The sequence below is a fragment of the Chaetodon auriga genome, chromosome 3 (assembly GCF_051107435.1).
Source record: "Chaetodon auriga isolate fChaAug3 chromosome 3, fChaAug3.hap1, whole genome shotgun sequence".
NCBI lineage: Eukaryota > Metazoa > Chordata > Actinopteri > Chaetodontiformes > Chaetodontidae > Chaetodon > Chaetodon auriga.
Genome location: NC_135076.1, coordinates 1,397,596 through 1,412,977, shown reverse-complemented (window position 1 = coordinate 1,412,977; position 15,382 = coordinate 1,397,596). Strand labels below are relative to the sequence as shown.

Sequence of the window (15,382 nt, the reverse complement as noted above, 5' to 3'; positions counted from 1 at the left end):
ACGAGAAGCGACAAAAATGGCACCACTGCAAAATCATTGAGAAATATAATTTGTTGACTTTTTCCAATTTTATACAATTCTCCTTCCTGAAAGTTGTTTTTAAGTGCTTAAATGGACTGGCCCACAAGTGATGTCTCAGATCTTTAAAAAGACACACAACTGTAGGACAATGCCAAGGAACATAACAAAGCAAAACTGTAAAATCCGAAGGTGCAGGACAACATTTGGGCAATCATCCCTCTCAGTGCAAGGTACGCACTTATGGAATTCCTTACCATCAGAAATTAAATCCCAAACCGAACTAAAGAAGTTTAGTATGACAGTTAAACATTGGCTTAAGCAGCAGCAGAAATGTGAAATAAATTAATTAATTTTAATTAATTAATTTCTCACAAGTAATTATTAATATAGTACTTTGCTAATGTTTAATGTTAAATTTAACTTGTTTTTTAACCTGTAATTTACTGCAACTGTGCTTATTTATTCATGGTGCTTATTCACTGTATCCACTGTATTACTCACTGTATTTGTATTATTGCATTTGTATTGTATTCTGTATATTTTATTCTATTCTAAAGCCTGACCAGGGACAAAGACTGCAAATTAGCTGAAGCTAGACGTCTTATGTACATCACATTTTCCCATTTCCTGTGGCAATGTTGTATGTATCCCCTGTTAAATAAACATACAGAGAAAATGGATCTGTTTGGACACTACCACTTTGCCTGTGGCTTCTGATTGCTCCACCTGTTCAAGCCCTTATCTATTTTTGGATGTCCTACTCCTATGGATAACACACCAAGACTGAATCATTTTGAACATGGATATTTAGTTATTTATTCCATCTTTTGGCAGAAAGAATATTATAATGGAAAAGACAGCAAACAAATCACCAAGAGAAGCAAATGGCATGCTACAGTACTCTTTTGTTTTTGCCGCTACTTAGTGGGGATATTCAACTGAACCCTGGTCCAAACCAAAGGGTATTGTGGGAGGGCATTTAAACATTCCAAGCATTATATCAAAACGAGATCAAGTTCAACACCTACTGACGGACTCTAATTTGGATTACCTATGTCTAACTGAATCGTGCCTGAATTGTAATATCCCAACACACGATTGATGTACCTGGTTATGTCTGCTTTAGGAAAGACAGATTGACAGGAAGGGGGAGTGGAGCATTGATTTACATTAGAGATATATTTAAGTGTGGTGAAATCAATTTGGATACACCTTTAGAATGTGTGGCCATTAATGTAACACTAGCAACAAAAATGAAATTTAACATTGTGACTTTATATAATCCTCCATCACATGGTGCTTCATTTTACCAGGATTTAGATGAATTACTTAAACAACTAAATTGCAGCTGTGAAACTATTTTTCTAGGAGACCATAATATAAATTTGTTGGACAAAGGCAGCAAACAAAAACTAAAAACAATAACATAAACATAATTTCCAGCAAATAATTAAAGAACCGACAAGACTTACTTAAGTCAGCAAAACTCCACAGTATGGTTTTAACTGTTAGAAAATTAATGAAAAAACATCTATAATTCTGGTGCAACGACTCAGAGTTTGCAGGCATCCCCAAGAACAAGATGACACAATTTGAAAATGAATTACGGAATATTAACTGGGACGATGTTATGCAAACTCATGATGTAAACACCTGCTGTGCTACAATGATGAAAACACTTACAGATTTGATGCAGAAATATAGTCAACCACTGAAACACCCACAATGGCGCAGGGCTTTATCATGGCTGAATAGAGATATTCACTAACTAATGAAGAGATCTCACGCTCAAACACTCCTTTGTTACAAAAACACACAGACATACTTATTTTCAAAGGGTTGAGAAATAAGGTAGTTAGGGAGTTGCGTACTGCAAAAACCTGTTAATTTATGCAACTAATTGCTGATTCAGAAGGGAAAAGCTCTGTGCTCTGGAAACATCTAAATATTTTGAGTAATCGAGGGCCTAATCCGAAAAAATAGATTGTGGAATTGAACATAAATGGAATAGCTAGTAATGATAATGTGGAGATTGCAAATGAATTTAATACATTTTTTATTAAATCAGTTGAGGAACTGGCAGGAAAATTTCCAACCAGTTAAGTTGGAGACATACCAAGAGAGCTCTCATTGTCTTTTCATATAAAAGAGGTCAATCAAAATGAGATCAGTAAAGTTATAATACAATTAAGGCATTCTAAGGCCAAGGATCATTTTGGGTTAGATACCTTATTAATTAAAAAACACAGCTCTCTTCTTCAAGTGCCAGTGACATATGTGGTTAACTCATCAATCAGAGCTAATGAACTTCCTAAGATCTGGAAAGAGGCAATTATAACCCCCATTCACAAGTCTGGAGCACCTGACCTGGTCTCAATTATAGAGCAATTTCCATCTTACCAGTGCTCTCAAAAGTACTTGAGAGAACAGTTGCTAAACAACTTGTTGATTACCTTGAAAGCAACCACTTACTGCACCTCAAACAATTTGGGTTCAGAGCAGGTGTTACGGGCGTTAGGTGTTCGATCCTTTTAACTTGTTCATTCATGAGCATCTCCAGTTCAGCATCGTGGGATTCGGGGATTCCCTTTCGAGGTGGCTCCTGATTTGGAGATGCCTCTCACCAGTCCCAGAACCGTCCCCTCGATGAGTGTACCCAACCAATCCGGTGGCTCCAGCTGGTCTCTCCTCCCTCCATTCATCAGCGCCCTCTCCAATCCGGGCACACGCGCACATTATAAAAAGTGTGTGCCGTCGACGTCCGGAGCGGCTGTGATTTTCTTTGATCAGTTCGCCTCATCGTGCCTCTTCGAAAGAGTATTAATATTGGTATTGCTGGTGAGTCCTGTTTAGAGCCATGTTGGTTTGTAGGTCTACCAGTTAGTTCTGTTAATTGCACTGAGGCACTAGGTTTGGGGAGCTGGGCTGTAGTTAGTTTATTTTGTTTTTCACACATCACTGTGCACCACACCACCAGCAACTTTTCTGTTCAAACATTAGGTTTATGGGTGGCGGTTCCCGTGTATTTTTTGTTGAGGTAAGAAACAGCGTAGGCAAGTAAATTTCTTCTTTTGTTGTTCTGTGTAGGGCAGTTAATTTTGGGGTGGAATTGGGGACAGGCGTAGCTGGGTTTTGCTTGTTTTATGATTTGCCGCTGCCCTCTCCCTTGGTTATTCCTATATTTTGTTTGTTTGTTGTTGGTGTTAATGTTTTGTTGTGGTTTGATTCATTAAACAATAAATGGCATTCTGCTTTTTAACATCACGGCACCGTGTTGCTTCCCTTTATCCCTAGCTTTATCCATCAGAGGGTCGTAACAGCAGGGTACTCAACAAAGTTGGCAAACTGTTCACAACTCACAGAAATTATAAAATAGTTAGTGGTGGCAGTTTTCTTAGACTTTAAAAAAGCCTTTGATACTGTCAACCACAAAATTCTCCTAAATAAGCTCAAAGCATATAATTTCTCAGATGAGACAATTGCTTGGTTCCAATCTTATCTTGAGCATAGAGAGCAATGGGTCAGATTTATTTGTACCTTGTCAACTGTCCAAACTTGTCAAATGGGAATTCCACAAGGTTCAATTTTGGGCCCCTTGCTTTTTAGTTTATATATTAATGATTTACCTGACAGCTGCAAAAGAGCTAAATGCCAAATGTATGCGGATGATACAACTGTATATGTTTCTGCAAAAACTCCTCGGATGGCAGCAGAAATACTGCCAACAGAAATGTCTGGTGTGTCACAATGGCTTCAAAATAATCATTTGACTTTGAATTACAAAAGACAGTGTTGATGTGCTTCTCGATTAAGAGGAAAGCCAACGAAAATTCTGGAATAAAGATTAATGAGATAGAAGTAGATCAGGTAGAGGAGTTTAATTTTTGACATATGAAGAGGCTGTGCAAAACTGTCAAAACCAATTTAAACTGCTTTCGCCTGATTAGACAATACATACCCATAAAGGCAGCACAACAGTTCATGCATGCCATGATATTTTCTCATTTATCATACTGTATAACTGTTTGGGGCCAAGCTAACCAGACAACACTTGCACCCATTAGGTCACTATATGAACAGGCACTGAAAGTAATGGACCAAAAACCTGTGAGAAGGCATCACTGCCAAATTTTCAAGAAATATAATCTGTTAAGTTTTGATAGTTTTATAGGCTTCTCATTTTTAAAACTTATTTTCAAGTGTGTGAACAACCTTGCCCCAGAAATACTCTGCCAACTGGTACATAAACAAAATGCTGAAATTAGAACTAGGGGTGCAACAAGCAGTAACTGTAGAACAGCGAAACGCAGAACAACATTCGGACAGTCATCCTTCTCGATAATAGGTACAAAACTCTGGAACACATTACCACCTGAAATCAAAACACTGACAGACCTCGAGGTTTTTAACACACAAGCAAAACAATGATTGAAACTGAAACAAGCATGTGAACATTGACTTTAACATTCTGTGTTATTTTAGTATTTTAGTTTTCTGTCGTTATCTGTTTTGTGTTTTTGTTTATTGTCTCTATTTTGTCTTTGTTTTGTATTTTAATGTTTTTGTGCTGTTGGCCGTTTTTGACTCCTTTTGATTTTACCCTTATATTTCACCTTAAAAACTGTTAACCTTGCATTGCTTGGTATCATTTTTTTCAGCACAACCCCACGTGTGAGAAACAGTTATTTTTCCATTTTGACATACTATATTACCACAGTGGACCTAAAATCACACAGAAAACATAAAATCTGAGTAGAAAAAAGTTGTATTTTTTACCGTTAAAACCACAGATATGTTTAATGAACCATTTTTATAACTTAGAATGCAAATATAAATTGTAAATTTCAAAATCTATGTACAATCTTAGCACACAACAAAGTAATTTACCACTATTTACATTACAATGCAGGCAATGCCAAGGCATTTTGTGCAAATATTTACAAAACAATGTAATGGCACATAAATCATCTATGCCACTCAAAAAAACAGTTTCTGTCTACCACAAGACCAAGGGGCACTTCACAGGCCTGACACTTCCATGGAGTGTTGCTCCTCCTGCTGTCCACCTGCTGGCATTGCAGGCACCTCAGTCTGCCTTTGGTGTTTTTTTGGCCAGCATGTGTGGCTGTGAGGATGGGCACAGGAATATGTTCAGCCCTCCTGTTCTGGGAAACTCCTCTCTTGTCTGTGCCACACAGCTGACACACCAGCTCCACCATTAAGTCCTTGTGTGTCATGTGTTGCACCTGCCTTGCATTGCACAACTCACAGCGCAAAATGAAGGCATTCGTTCTTGCAATGCAACATGGTCCTGTACCAGCGAGCACTTTTTCTGTCGGTGGAGTAGTATTGAATGAGCTGGTCTGACAGATCAACCCCACCCAACAGACACCTCCCGTGTGTCCATCCACTTCACAAACACTAGTGGGCCCTCTCTGATCCACCTCAACGATCCTCTTCCACATCTTTTGGTGAGAGCATTTTCCCTCCCTCTGGAGCATCCTTTTCCTCCCCTGTCCTCCCTGTAGGTGCCACATGCTCCAAACTTCATGCTGGCCAGGGCCATGAACAGTTTGGGACATGTGTAAAAATTGTCCCTGTAAATATAGTACCCAGTGCCGAGACAGGATGGCTGAATCAGGTCCATGACAACATCATAAGACAGCCCATGTTCACTTGCAGTTGCAGTCTTGCCAGTGTATAAGCTGAACCTGATGGTGTAGCCACTGCCTGACTCTGCCAAGACAAAAAGTTTAATCCCCCATTTAGTTGGCTTGTCTTTCATGCATTGTGTCATGCCAGTCTTTGCCTTAGTCGCCACCATCCTTTCATCTACTGACAGCTCCCTCCTCCGCTGGTAATAAGCCTGGCAGGCACTGAGGATGTCATCATACAGAGGCCTGACTCTGAACAGTTAGTCATGGCCTGGCGTTTCCTTATTCCTGTCATTTGCTGCATCCTCCTCGGGATCACTGAGGTGTATGTTCCAAAAGACGGACCTAAACCTGTCTCTGGTCATCACTTTGGCTGGAAGGGGCACAGAAAAAATATGATTCTGTCTCCAGTAGTCCAGGCAGCGACACTAGTGACATGTATATCAGGAGACCAAAAAACTCATACAGGTCCTCCTTCTCTATGTCAGTCCACCTGTATTTTCTTCCTGATTCTTTGTTTTTTGCAGCATTTTTGTTGGTGTTGCTGCAGATGGTCCTGACTGTGTCACTGACAAAAAACAAAAAAACAAAAAAAAAGGTCTTTTGGACTGTGGGGAGAGAAAGTGTCTCTACCTGCACGCCTGGTGGTCTCTGTGGCTGAAACCTGCTTACTGCTGGGGCAGTGTCAGCATCCTCCTCTGTTTTCCAGGGCTCGGGTCTGATGCATGCTGCTGCCTGAGCCAGCGGAGATCGGGGTCTGGTGGGCGTGCCGCGCCGTCCCCTCCTCTGGCCGGATCTCCGACTCTGGACACACGTCGGAGGCTTCTTTCCCTCTCTCTCCTCCTCCAAAACAAACGAGGGATCATCCACCACGTCGTCAAAGTCCTCACTCTTTGGCTCAGACTCGGACTCCGCCCCTGCTCCCTCAGCTCCGTCCAGCTCGAAGAAGAGCTCCGCCGCCCTCTCCACATTCATCCATCGCCTCATCATCGTTTTGTCACACACAACAAAAAACGACGGCACTACACACTAAACACACGATACTACATGCTACACTACACAACTACACACTAACGAAACACTCAAAACACGCTAAATGTCACAAATCACTCAAATCTCCCTCTCTATCGCCGCTGTAACTCCCCACTACTTTCCCTTTTCCCCAGCAATCAAATGCTGCCTTTGCGTTCTGATTTTTGATTGATTGATGTGGTGCATTCCTCCACCAATAGGAGAGTGGTTGTCGTGGTTTTTTTTTTTTTTTTTATGCAAGCACTTTCTGCTTGCCAGCACTTTCGTTACACTTCCATAACCTTTCATTATAGCTCCGTTTTTCTGTTTCTGCGACGAAAATATGCAGGAAAAATATGGCGTAAATAATTTATCACAACTCTGGTTTTACTTGGCCTATCAACACAATTTAAAAACTGATATAATGTTTGACGTCTGCACTTTCGACACAGGTTGAGACTGCGAGGCTGCGTCTTGCGGCTACGTCACCTTAAATGTGTCACGTGATTTTGGCGCGCCGGCGCGTCAAGAGACTCCAACGCACTAAATGGTAAGTGTTACAGAGATCTTGAAAATACTGACGCTACCTGCAGGGGCTCAAACACAGCACTGATCAATGGGAGAGAAGGGCCAGATAATAACCGCAACTAACGAGTCATGAATGTACCCCTGTATGGTCTCATGCTCGGGCTTGGAGAGGTTGTACAACTGGCTAGTCGGAAGAGGTGGTCAATGGCACAATCATAGGGACGATGGGGCGGCAAGGATAAGGAACGATCCTAACTTTAGGCACCCCTGTCAGGTCAATAGATTCCGCCTCATTGGACCCAAGGGACCCCCCTGCCGGGGCAAGCGCGGAGTGGAGGCACACCAACCCTTCACCCTCCCTGTCTCCCAATTTATGTGCGGGTTGTGAACTTTAAGCCAGGGGTAACCAAGGACTATCGGGGCAGACAGGGACGAGAGAAGTTTAAATTGAATGGTCTCTTGATGATTACCAGAGAGAACAAGAGTGAGCGGAGCGGTTTGATGGGTGACGTTAGCTAGTCGCTTCTCATCTAGCGCGCTAACAGGAACTGTGGAATCGAGGGAGATGAGGGAAATGCCAGCCTGTTTAGCAACTTCTGCATCAAGAAAGTTATCTTCCAAGCCAGAATCAATCACAGTTAATAGGGGTAACGATTGACCTGGAAAACATAAAGTGGTGTGAAACTGGACGCGAGGGGCCGTGGGCAATAAAATCCATTTCTGGCTCGACAGTATGCCCACACTTACTGCGGAGTCTGCTCTTTTGGCCGCTTAGGGCAATGAGCAATAAAGTGGGCTTTCTCATTGCAGTAAAGACAAACACCGGAATGTAGACGGTGCTGCCTTTCTGCCGGGATGAGACAGATCTGCCCCAGCTGCATGGGTTCCTCCTCCACCGTGACTGCAGGAGTGAACAGCGGTGGGGAGTTTCCAGCTGGCACTGTGGACGGAGGACGGCTGCCCCTCTCCCAGCGACACTCCTGCAGGCAGTAATCAAGCCTGATTGACAATGAAATCAACGCATCTAAATCAGAGAGGTAATGTCTAGAGGCCAACTCATCCTTAAATGCTTCATTCAAACCCTTAACAAAACCCCCCCTAAGAAATCAGAAAAAGCTTACAGAAAAAACTTTATTGCCAAGTTCGATTTTACACATACAAGGAACTTGTTTTGGTGATGCTGGTGCATAACAAATCTTCTAAAAATAAACTATTAAAAAGTAAAAAATATAACAATATAAATATTTTACACAGTCTGTTTTTTCAGAATAAAAAGAGCAGCCTCTTCGTTCCATCTAGAATCTGCCGCTAGTGTACGAAGCTCAACGAAATACTCAGCTACGGATCTAGACCCCTGGTGCAAACTTAAAAGCCTAGCTGAAGCATTCCTGAAATGATCTGGGTGATCAAACATGGACCTCAGTCTAGCAGTGAATAAATCAAAAGACATACTCTCTAACGCCTGATCGGTGCAAACGGCCTCTGCCCACGTGAGCGCCTTCCCCCTAAGTAGCCCCAGTAAAAAGAAAATCTTAGCTTGATCCGAACTAAAAGCCTGAGGTCTTTGAGAAAAACTAAGTGGCGACACTACAACAAAAAGCCACAGCATTTTGCTAGCTTGCTGGAAAAATGCTCAGGGGTGGTGAACAAAGATTCATTGGGAAAGGAGCGTCCACTTGGGCAGAGGCTGACACTGCCAGCGGAGACACGGGGAAGGATGCAGGAACAGAAGGAGGGGCTGGTGTTGAAACCCTCAAAACTAACATAGTTAGTTGGGACACCTGCTGGAGGATCTGCTGGTTGTCATCAAACAAAGACTTCAACAGCTGGTCATGTTGACCTAACAGAATGCCCTGTCTCCCAATTCTCCTGCTGAGCCGCGGCTGAGTCCATGGTCAGATCGTTCTGTTGGATCTGAAGACCACTTAACCAAATGACTCTAATGCCAAGGTGCAGACGACAAAAGCACAGGTAGCCGTTTAAGGCTTTTCATTAAGTAACAATGGAATGAATAATCAAAATCTCTCCACAGGAGGAAAAAAACCACAATACACAAAAAGTCCTAGCTAACTAAGAGAGTCCCAAAAACAACATAGCACAAAACTATGGAGGTGGGCAGGCAGGATTATTAATATACAACAGTCAATAAGCAGCAGTTGCATGGCAGCACAACCCTCACCAGGAACGATGACACAGGGGACAGAGATCATAAGCTGAATGCAAGATATCAAGACAATCTGACAACCACAGCGTCCACACCACAGCACTGAGACTGTACTTATCAAAGTTTTAAATGACATACATATGAATAATGAATTCATATGAATTCACATGAATAATGATGCTTCCAAAACCTCAGTCTTAGTATTATTAGATCTCAGTGCTGCCTTTGATACAGTTGATCATGACATACTTCTTGACAGACTGGGAAAGTGGATGGGACTTACTGGCACTGTACTACATTGGTTCAAATCTTATTTACAAGGTAGAGACTACTTTGTGTCAATTGGTGAGCATGTGTCTGAACGAAAAAAGATGATGTGTGGGGTGCCACAAGGGTCCATTCTTGGACCACTTCTTTTCAATATCTACATGTTGCCCCTAGCTCAGTTTATGGAGCATCATAATATTTCTTATCATACTTACGCAGATGATACACAACTTTATATTTCTGTGTCATCACATGACTACAGTCCCTTACTTTCACTGAATGAGTGTATTCATCAAATCAATGGGTGGATGTGCCAGAATTTTCTTCAGCTTAATGCAGATAAGACAGAAGTGATTGTATTTGGCCCCAAAAATGAAAGGTCAAAGATCAGTGCTCACCTTAATTCCATGTCACTGACAAAAACAGATAAAGCCAGAAATCTTGGTGTAATTATTGATTCTGACATGAATTTTAACAACCATCTAAAGCTCATTACCAAATCAGCCTACTACCACCTGAAAAATATAACCAGAATTAAGGGATGTCTGTCCAAAGAAGACAGGGAAAAACTTGTTCATGCATTTATTTTCAGTAGGTTGGACTACTGCAATGGAGTCTTTACTGGCCTAAACAAAAAATCAATTAGGCAACTACAGCTGATTCAAAATGCTGTTGCACGAGTCCTTACAAACACCAGAAAAATGGATCACACCAGTATCACACCAGTCCTCAGATCACTACTTTGGCTTCCAGTAAGTCAAAGAATAGACTTTAAAATCTTACTGTTGGTCTACAAAGCATTAAATGGTCTAGGACTGAAATATATTTTAGATTTATTAACTCCATATGAAGTATCCAGACCTCTCAGGTCATAAGGGACAGGTCTATTGTGTGTTCCCAGAATGAGAATCAAACAAAGTGAAGCAGCTTTCAGTTATTATGCTCCTCACCTGGGGAACACTCTCCCTGCACACCTGAGGTCTGTACCAACCGTCAGCTCATTTAAATCAGGGTTGAAAACATTATTATTTGCTACAGCTTTTACTTAAAGTAAATATATTTGCTCAATGACTTTAATCATTCTAAATGCTAAATTATTGTCTTTTACTGGCTTCTGTTTTAAAATTTTCCTTTAATTGTACTTTATTTTTATTTTTCTATTCTCTTCTAATCTTTTTCTTTCTTTCTTTCTTTCTTTCTTTCTTTCTTTGAAATGTGTGATTTTAATGCACTTTTATGCTTCTGTAAAGCACTTTGAATTGCCTGGTGTATGAATTGTGCTATACAAATAAATTTGCCTTGCCTTGCCTTACCAGAAGCAAGAACCGGAGAGCTTAAAAACTTGTGGAGATAATTGCAGGTGCTGATCAGCTGCGCTGCCTGCCGCTAAACACACCTGCCCGCCACATCTCCAAACCTGCACAAAATAAAGAGATAATGAGACACCAGAAACACAAAAGAGCAATACCAAAAAAAACCCCTGAACCCCCACAGATAAATGTTCATAATTTGGAAGTGTGTTTCTTTAATTCTGGGGAGTATAGGGAATGTTAGATACGTACTTCTGTTTTTTTTTTTTTTTTTTTTTGCGGGGGGGCATTTTAGCCTTTCTGATAGAGACAGCTGAAGGGGTGATAGAAAAGGGGGCAGAGAGAGAGGGGACGGCACACAGCAAACGAGCCGCAGGTGGGAGTCTTACCTGCAGCCACTGCAGAGGACTGACAGCCTCAATACATGGGGTGCACACCCTACCAACCGAGCTATAGGGGCGCCCCCAGATACGTACTTCTTAATCTTTTTCTCAAATGTGTGCTGAATGTCATTTTTGTTTTGTCTTCCAAGGAATCATTTTTCAGTGAAACAACTTTAATAATAATTCTGACATTTATTGTCCAAGATTGAAATCCCCTGATAGATAGCTGTATAGGTTGGTATGACATTAGATTTTTTTGTCAGAAACACAAATTCTTGGAGTAGTGCTTTATGTAATCTAAGAAATCTGATTTTGGATGGTTGAAACAGTTTTTTGTGCAGAATAGATGAAAATCTAATAAATGACCACTAGCCTTAATTAAATCAGCTAAAAACCATATATTTATGTTAAACCAATCTTCATAAAATAAAGATTTATTCAAATACTATATAAATTGGAAATCCAAAAGGAGTTGCTGTGTTTGATCCAAGATTTTAACTGATTTATCTTCAAAGTTCCATCAAGGCAATCAAAATCAGTGCCTTTTAGACCACCATCTTTTATTTCTTTAACCATATTACTTTTTTCATATAATGTGGTTTGTTTCTCCAAATTAAGTTAAGATTTATTTGCTAAATAGATTTTATTAATTTATTTGGAATTGCATTTGAGTAGGTTGGGTAGGTACACCTCAACAGATTTTCCATCTTTGTTAGATAAATGTCATCTGCTCATTGACTGATGTTAATATCTGTTTGCAACACATTTAGTTTTTTCAGTTGTCATTACAGTTTTGAAGGTTAATTGGTAACATTTCAATAACTAATATAAACGAATATGGTGAGATGGGACAACCTTGAGGGATTGTTTCATTAATCTTAAAACTGGGACTCGAGCCATTAGGTAATATGACACAACTGCTAATATTATGATACAGTTCACTAACCAAACTTCTAAATTGAACTCCAAAACCAAAATGTTCAGGTATCAGCAAGATAAATGGATGCGCCAAGGAGTCAAAGGCTTTATAGGAATTTGGAAAGAAAATAAATCCATCATCTTTAGTTAGGTTTCTGTATTCAATAATGTTCATCGCCAGCTGTATATTGCTATGGATTGATCTTTTTTAAAAGAAACCACTTTTTTCTGAAATATGATTTGAAATCCTCATTTGAAGATGAGTAGTGAAAATATAGTTTAGAAGTTTGTAGTGTGAGTTTTTAAGAGTAATAGACTGTTTTCTATAAATCTTGGGTGCACATGTGTAACTTTGGACAAGTGGGACTCCTTAAATACTTGAGGTTTCACCCAGATGGACATTATTGAGGATGTAGCAATGCATGTTTTGGTGAGCTCCATGACCTTCTTGAAAGCACATTGTTTTCCTTTGATTTGTATTTGGATATTCTTAGTCTGCCTTGCAAGCCCATTTAGGAGGTTATGGGAGAAGTTTGCCTTGAGGGCTTTCTGCCAGAAAGCTTTGAGGAATTCAGGTATTGTCGAAAGAGGGACAAAGACCATGTAGGGAGCAGGTTGTGGTGGATATGTGTGTCAAACACATCAATTTTTTATAACTTAAAATAATAATTCAACACTGAAATTTGGTTTCACACATGACACAAACTGCAGCTTTCTGGCAGGAATCCCAGAAGGCAAACTTCAATCTAAACAGGCTTGGAACGATATGCATTGATGCAAGATACTACATCAAAATACAGACCCCCTATTTGAGTCAATTTTTGTAACATACTCCACTTAAATGATAATTAATGTAACAATTTAAAGTCATTTGAAAATCTGCAGGGACATTAGTGAGACATGATGGGCTAACTGGTTAGCGAGCTAACTTCAGTAGATGTCTCTGTTCCATCATCATATTTTGTTCATAATGTTGGTTACTTTTTTAAACAAAAATTGTTACCATAACTTACACCCGCACTTATGGTTTTAGTTGCTTATCCAAAAAGTGAGATGATCCAATGGATAAGGCACACAACACTCTGACACAGGATGTAAGTCACTGCCCCAGTTAAAATACCAAGTTTTTAGGGAGCCCACTAACCAAGTAATACAAGAAGGGTCAATCTGCAGTTTTGCACACCCACTTTAGGACACCGATATACCAGCTTCATTAAATGACACACCCCCTGAGATCTTTTCTTAAACCTAACTAAGTAGTTCTGCTGCCTAAACCTAACCATTTCAAGGGTTTATCAAGCAGCAAGCTTGCCCTGTAGTCAGTCCTTGCTGCATCAGAGAAATGTAACTAGTTGGGCATTAGTTTTTTATGGGAGGGCCCTGACAGTCAAGCTTGTCTCAGTTTTGTGAAAGAGATATTTTTTTCAGACTTTCTAATGTTACAATGAATTCATGATGATATACTTATTATTGTGTATTTTACTATTTACACTCAAGTAAAGTATAAACTAAACAGTTATGAATTACTTTTGATCCCTTTTGGTGCAGCCTATTACTTATAAGAATAGCAAAGTATGCCAAATTTGTTGTTTCCTACATTTTCAACCACCCCTGTGTCTTGTGTGTGTCTCTCTTCCTCTCTGTCTCTGTGAGTGTGTGTGTCTGTGCTGAGCTAGGCTTGGTCATCTTTTCCCTCCTGCCGCCAATTCACCTGCACACCTGAGGTTCATTTGATGAAATCAGCTCCTGCAGTATATATACCCTGGCTCAGTTCAGTCTTCACCAGTTTGTCTGTTAACCCTTATCTTGACTCTTACCTTATTCTAGTTACCAGTTTTGTGATTTTGGCAGTGTTGTTGTTGTGTGACTCTCAATCTCACTTCTGTGCTCTGTGTCTCTGTTACAGATGACTTCATGCCATTCATCACCTGGATCTCCTACTGTAAGACAGTCACACCTGTTTGTTCTCAGCCTGCTCCTCTCCACCACCCACCCAGCTCAGCACCCCTGGATGTGACCATTACCATTCTTGTTTTGTTATGTTAAGGTTTGGTAAAACCTTGAAGTACAGTGCCAGTCAAAAGTCTGGACACACCTTCTCATTCAATGGTTTTTCTTAATTTTTTTATTTTCTACATTGAAGATTAATACTGAAGACACCCAAACTCTGAAGCAAAACATATGGAATTATGTAGTAAACAAAAAGTGTCAAACAAACCAGAATATGTTTTATATTTTAGATTCTTCAAAGTAGCCACTATTTGCTTTGATGACAGCTTTGCACACTCTTGGCATTCTCTCAATCAGCTTCATGAGGTGGTTACCTGGAATGGTTTTCAGTTAACAGGTGTGCCTTGTCAAGAGTTAATTTCTGGAATTTCTTGCCTTCTTAATGTGTTTGAGACCATCAGTTGTGTTGTGCAAAGGTAGGGTTGGTACAAAGGTCTATGTAATGAATAGTCCTATCTGACTGCTGTTCTAATCCTCAAGTGCAGTTGCAAAGACCATCAAGTGCTATGATGAAACTGGCTCTCATGAGGACTGCCACAGCAAAGGAAGACCAAGAGTTACCTCTGCTGCAGAGGATAAGTTCATCAGAGTAACCAGCCTCAGAAACCGCAAACTAACAGCATCTCAGATTAGAGCCCTCATAAATGCTTCACAGAGTTCAAGTAGCAGACACAACTCCACATCAACTGCTCAGAGGAGACTGTGTGAATCAGGCTTTCATGGTCGAATTGCTACTAAGAAGCCACTTTTGAGGAAGGACAACAACAAGAAGAGAATTGCTTTGGCCAAGAAACACAAAGAATGGATATTAGACCAGTGGAAATCTGTCCTTTGGTCTGATGAGTCCAAATTTGAGATTTTTGAACAAACAAAAGGAGCTCCGTAACACAGGTTGAGGCAAGGCAAAAATGCTGACGAGGCAGGATGGCACTGAAACAAAAAGCACACATGAAGTGGCAGTCCAAACAAAGGAACACCAACAATGATTATAAACACGAGGACAGAATGACTAATGCTGAGTACTCACACATGGAACACAAATTAGGAAGCCGAGACAATTCAGGACAATCTGGCAACAGGTAACACTGGGTGCCTCCTTTTTATCCTGTGCCCTAA

At 40.4% G+C, this 15,382-nt stretch overlaps 1 protein-coding gene across 2 annotated transcripts in view; it reads right to left on the bottom strand.

Annotated features, from left to right (window-relative positions):
- nfic (nuclear factor I/C) overlaps positions 1–15,382 on the bottom strand; it is a 184,250-nt gene that overhangs the window by 31,492 nt on the left and 137,376 nt on the right. The gene's annotated exons all lie outside the window — the stretch shown is intronic.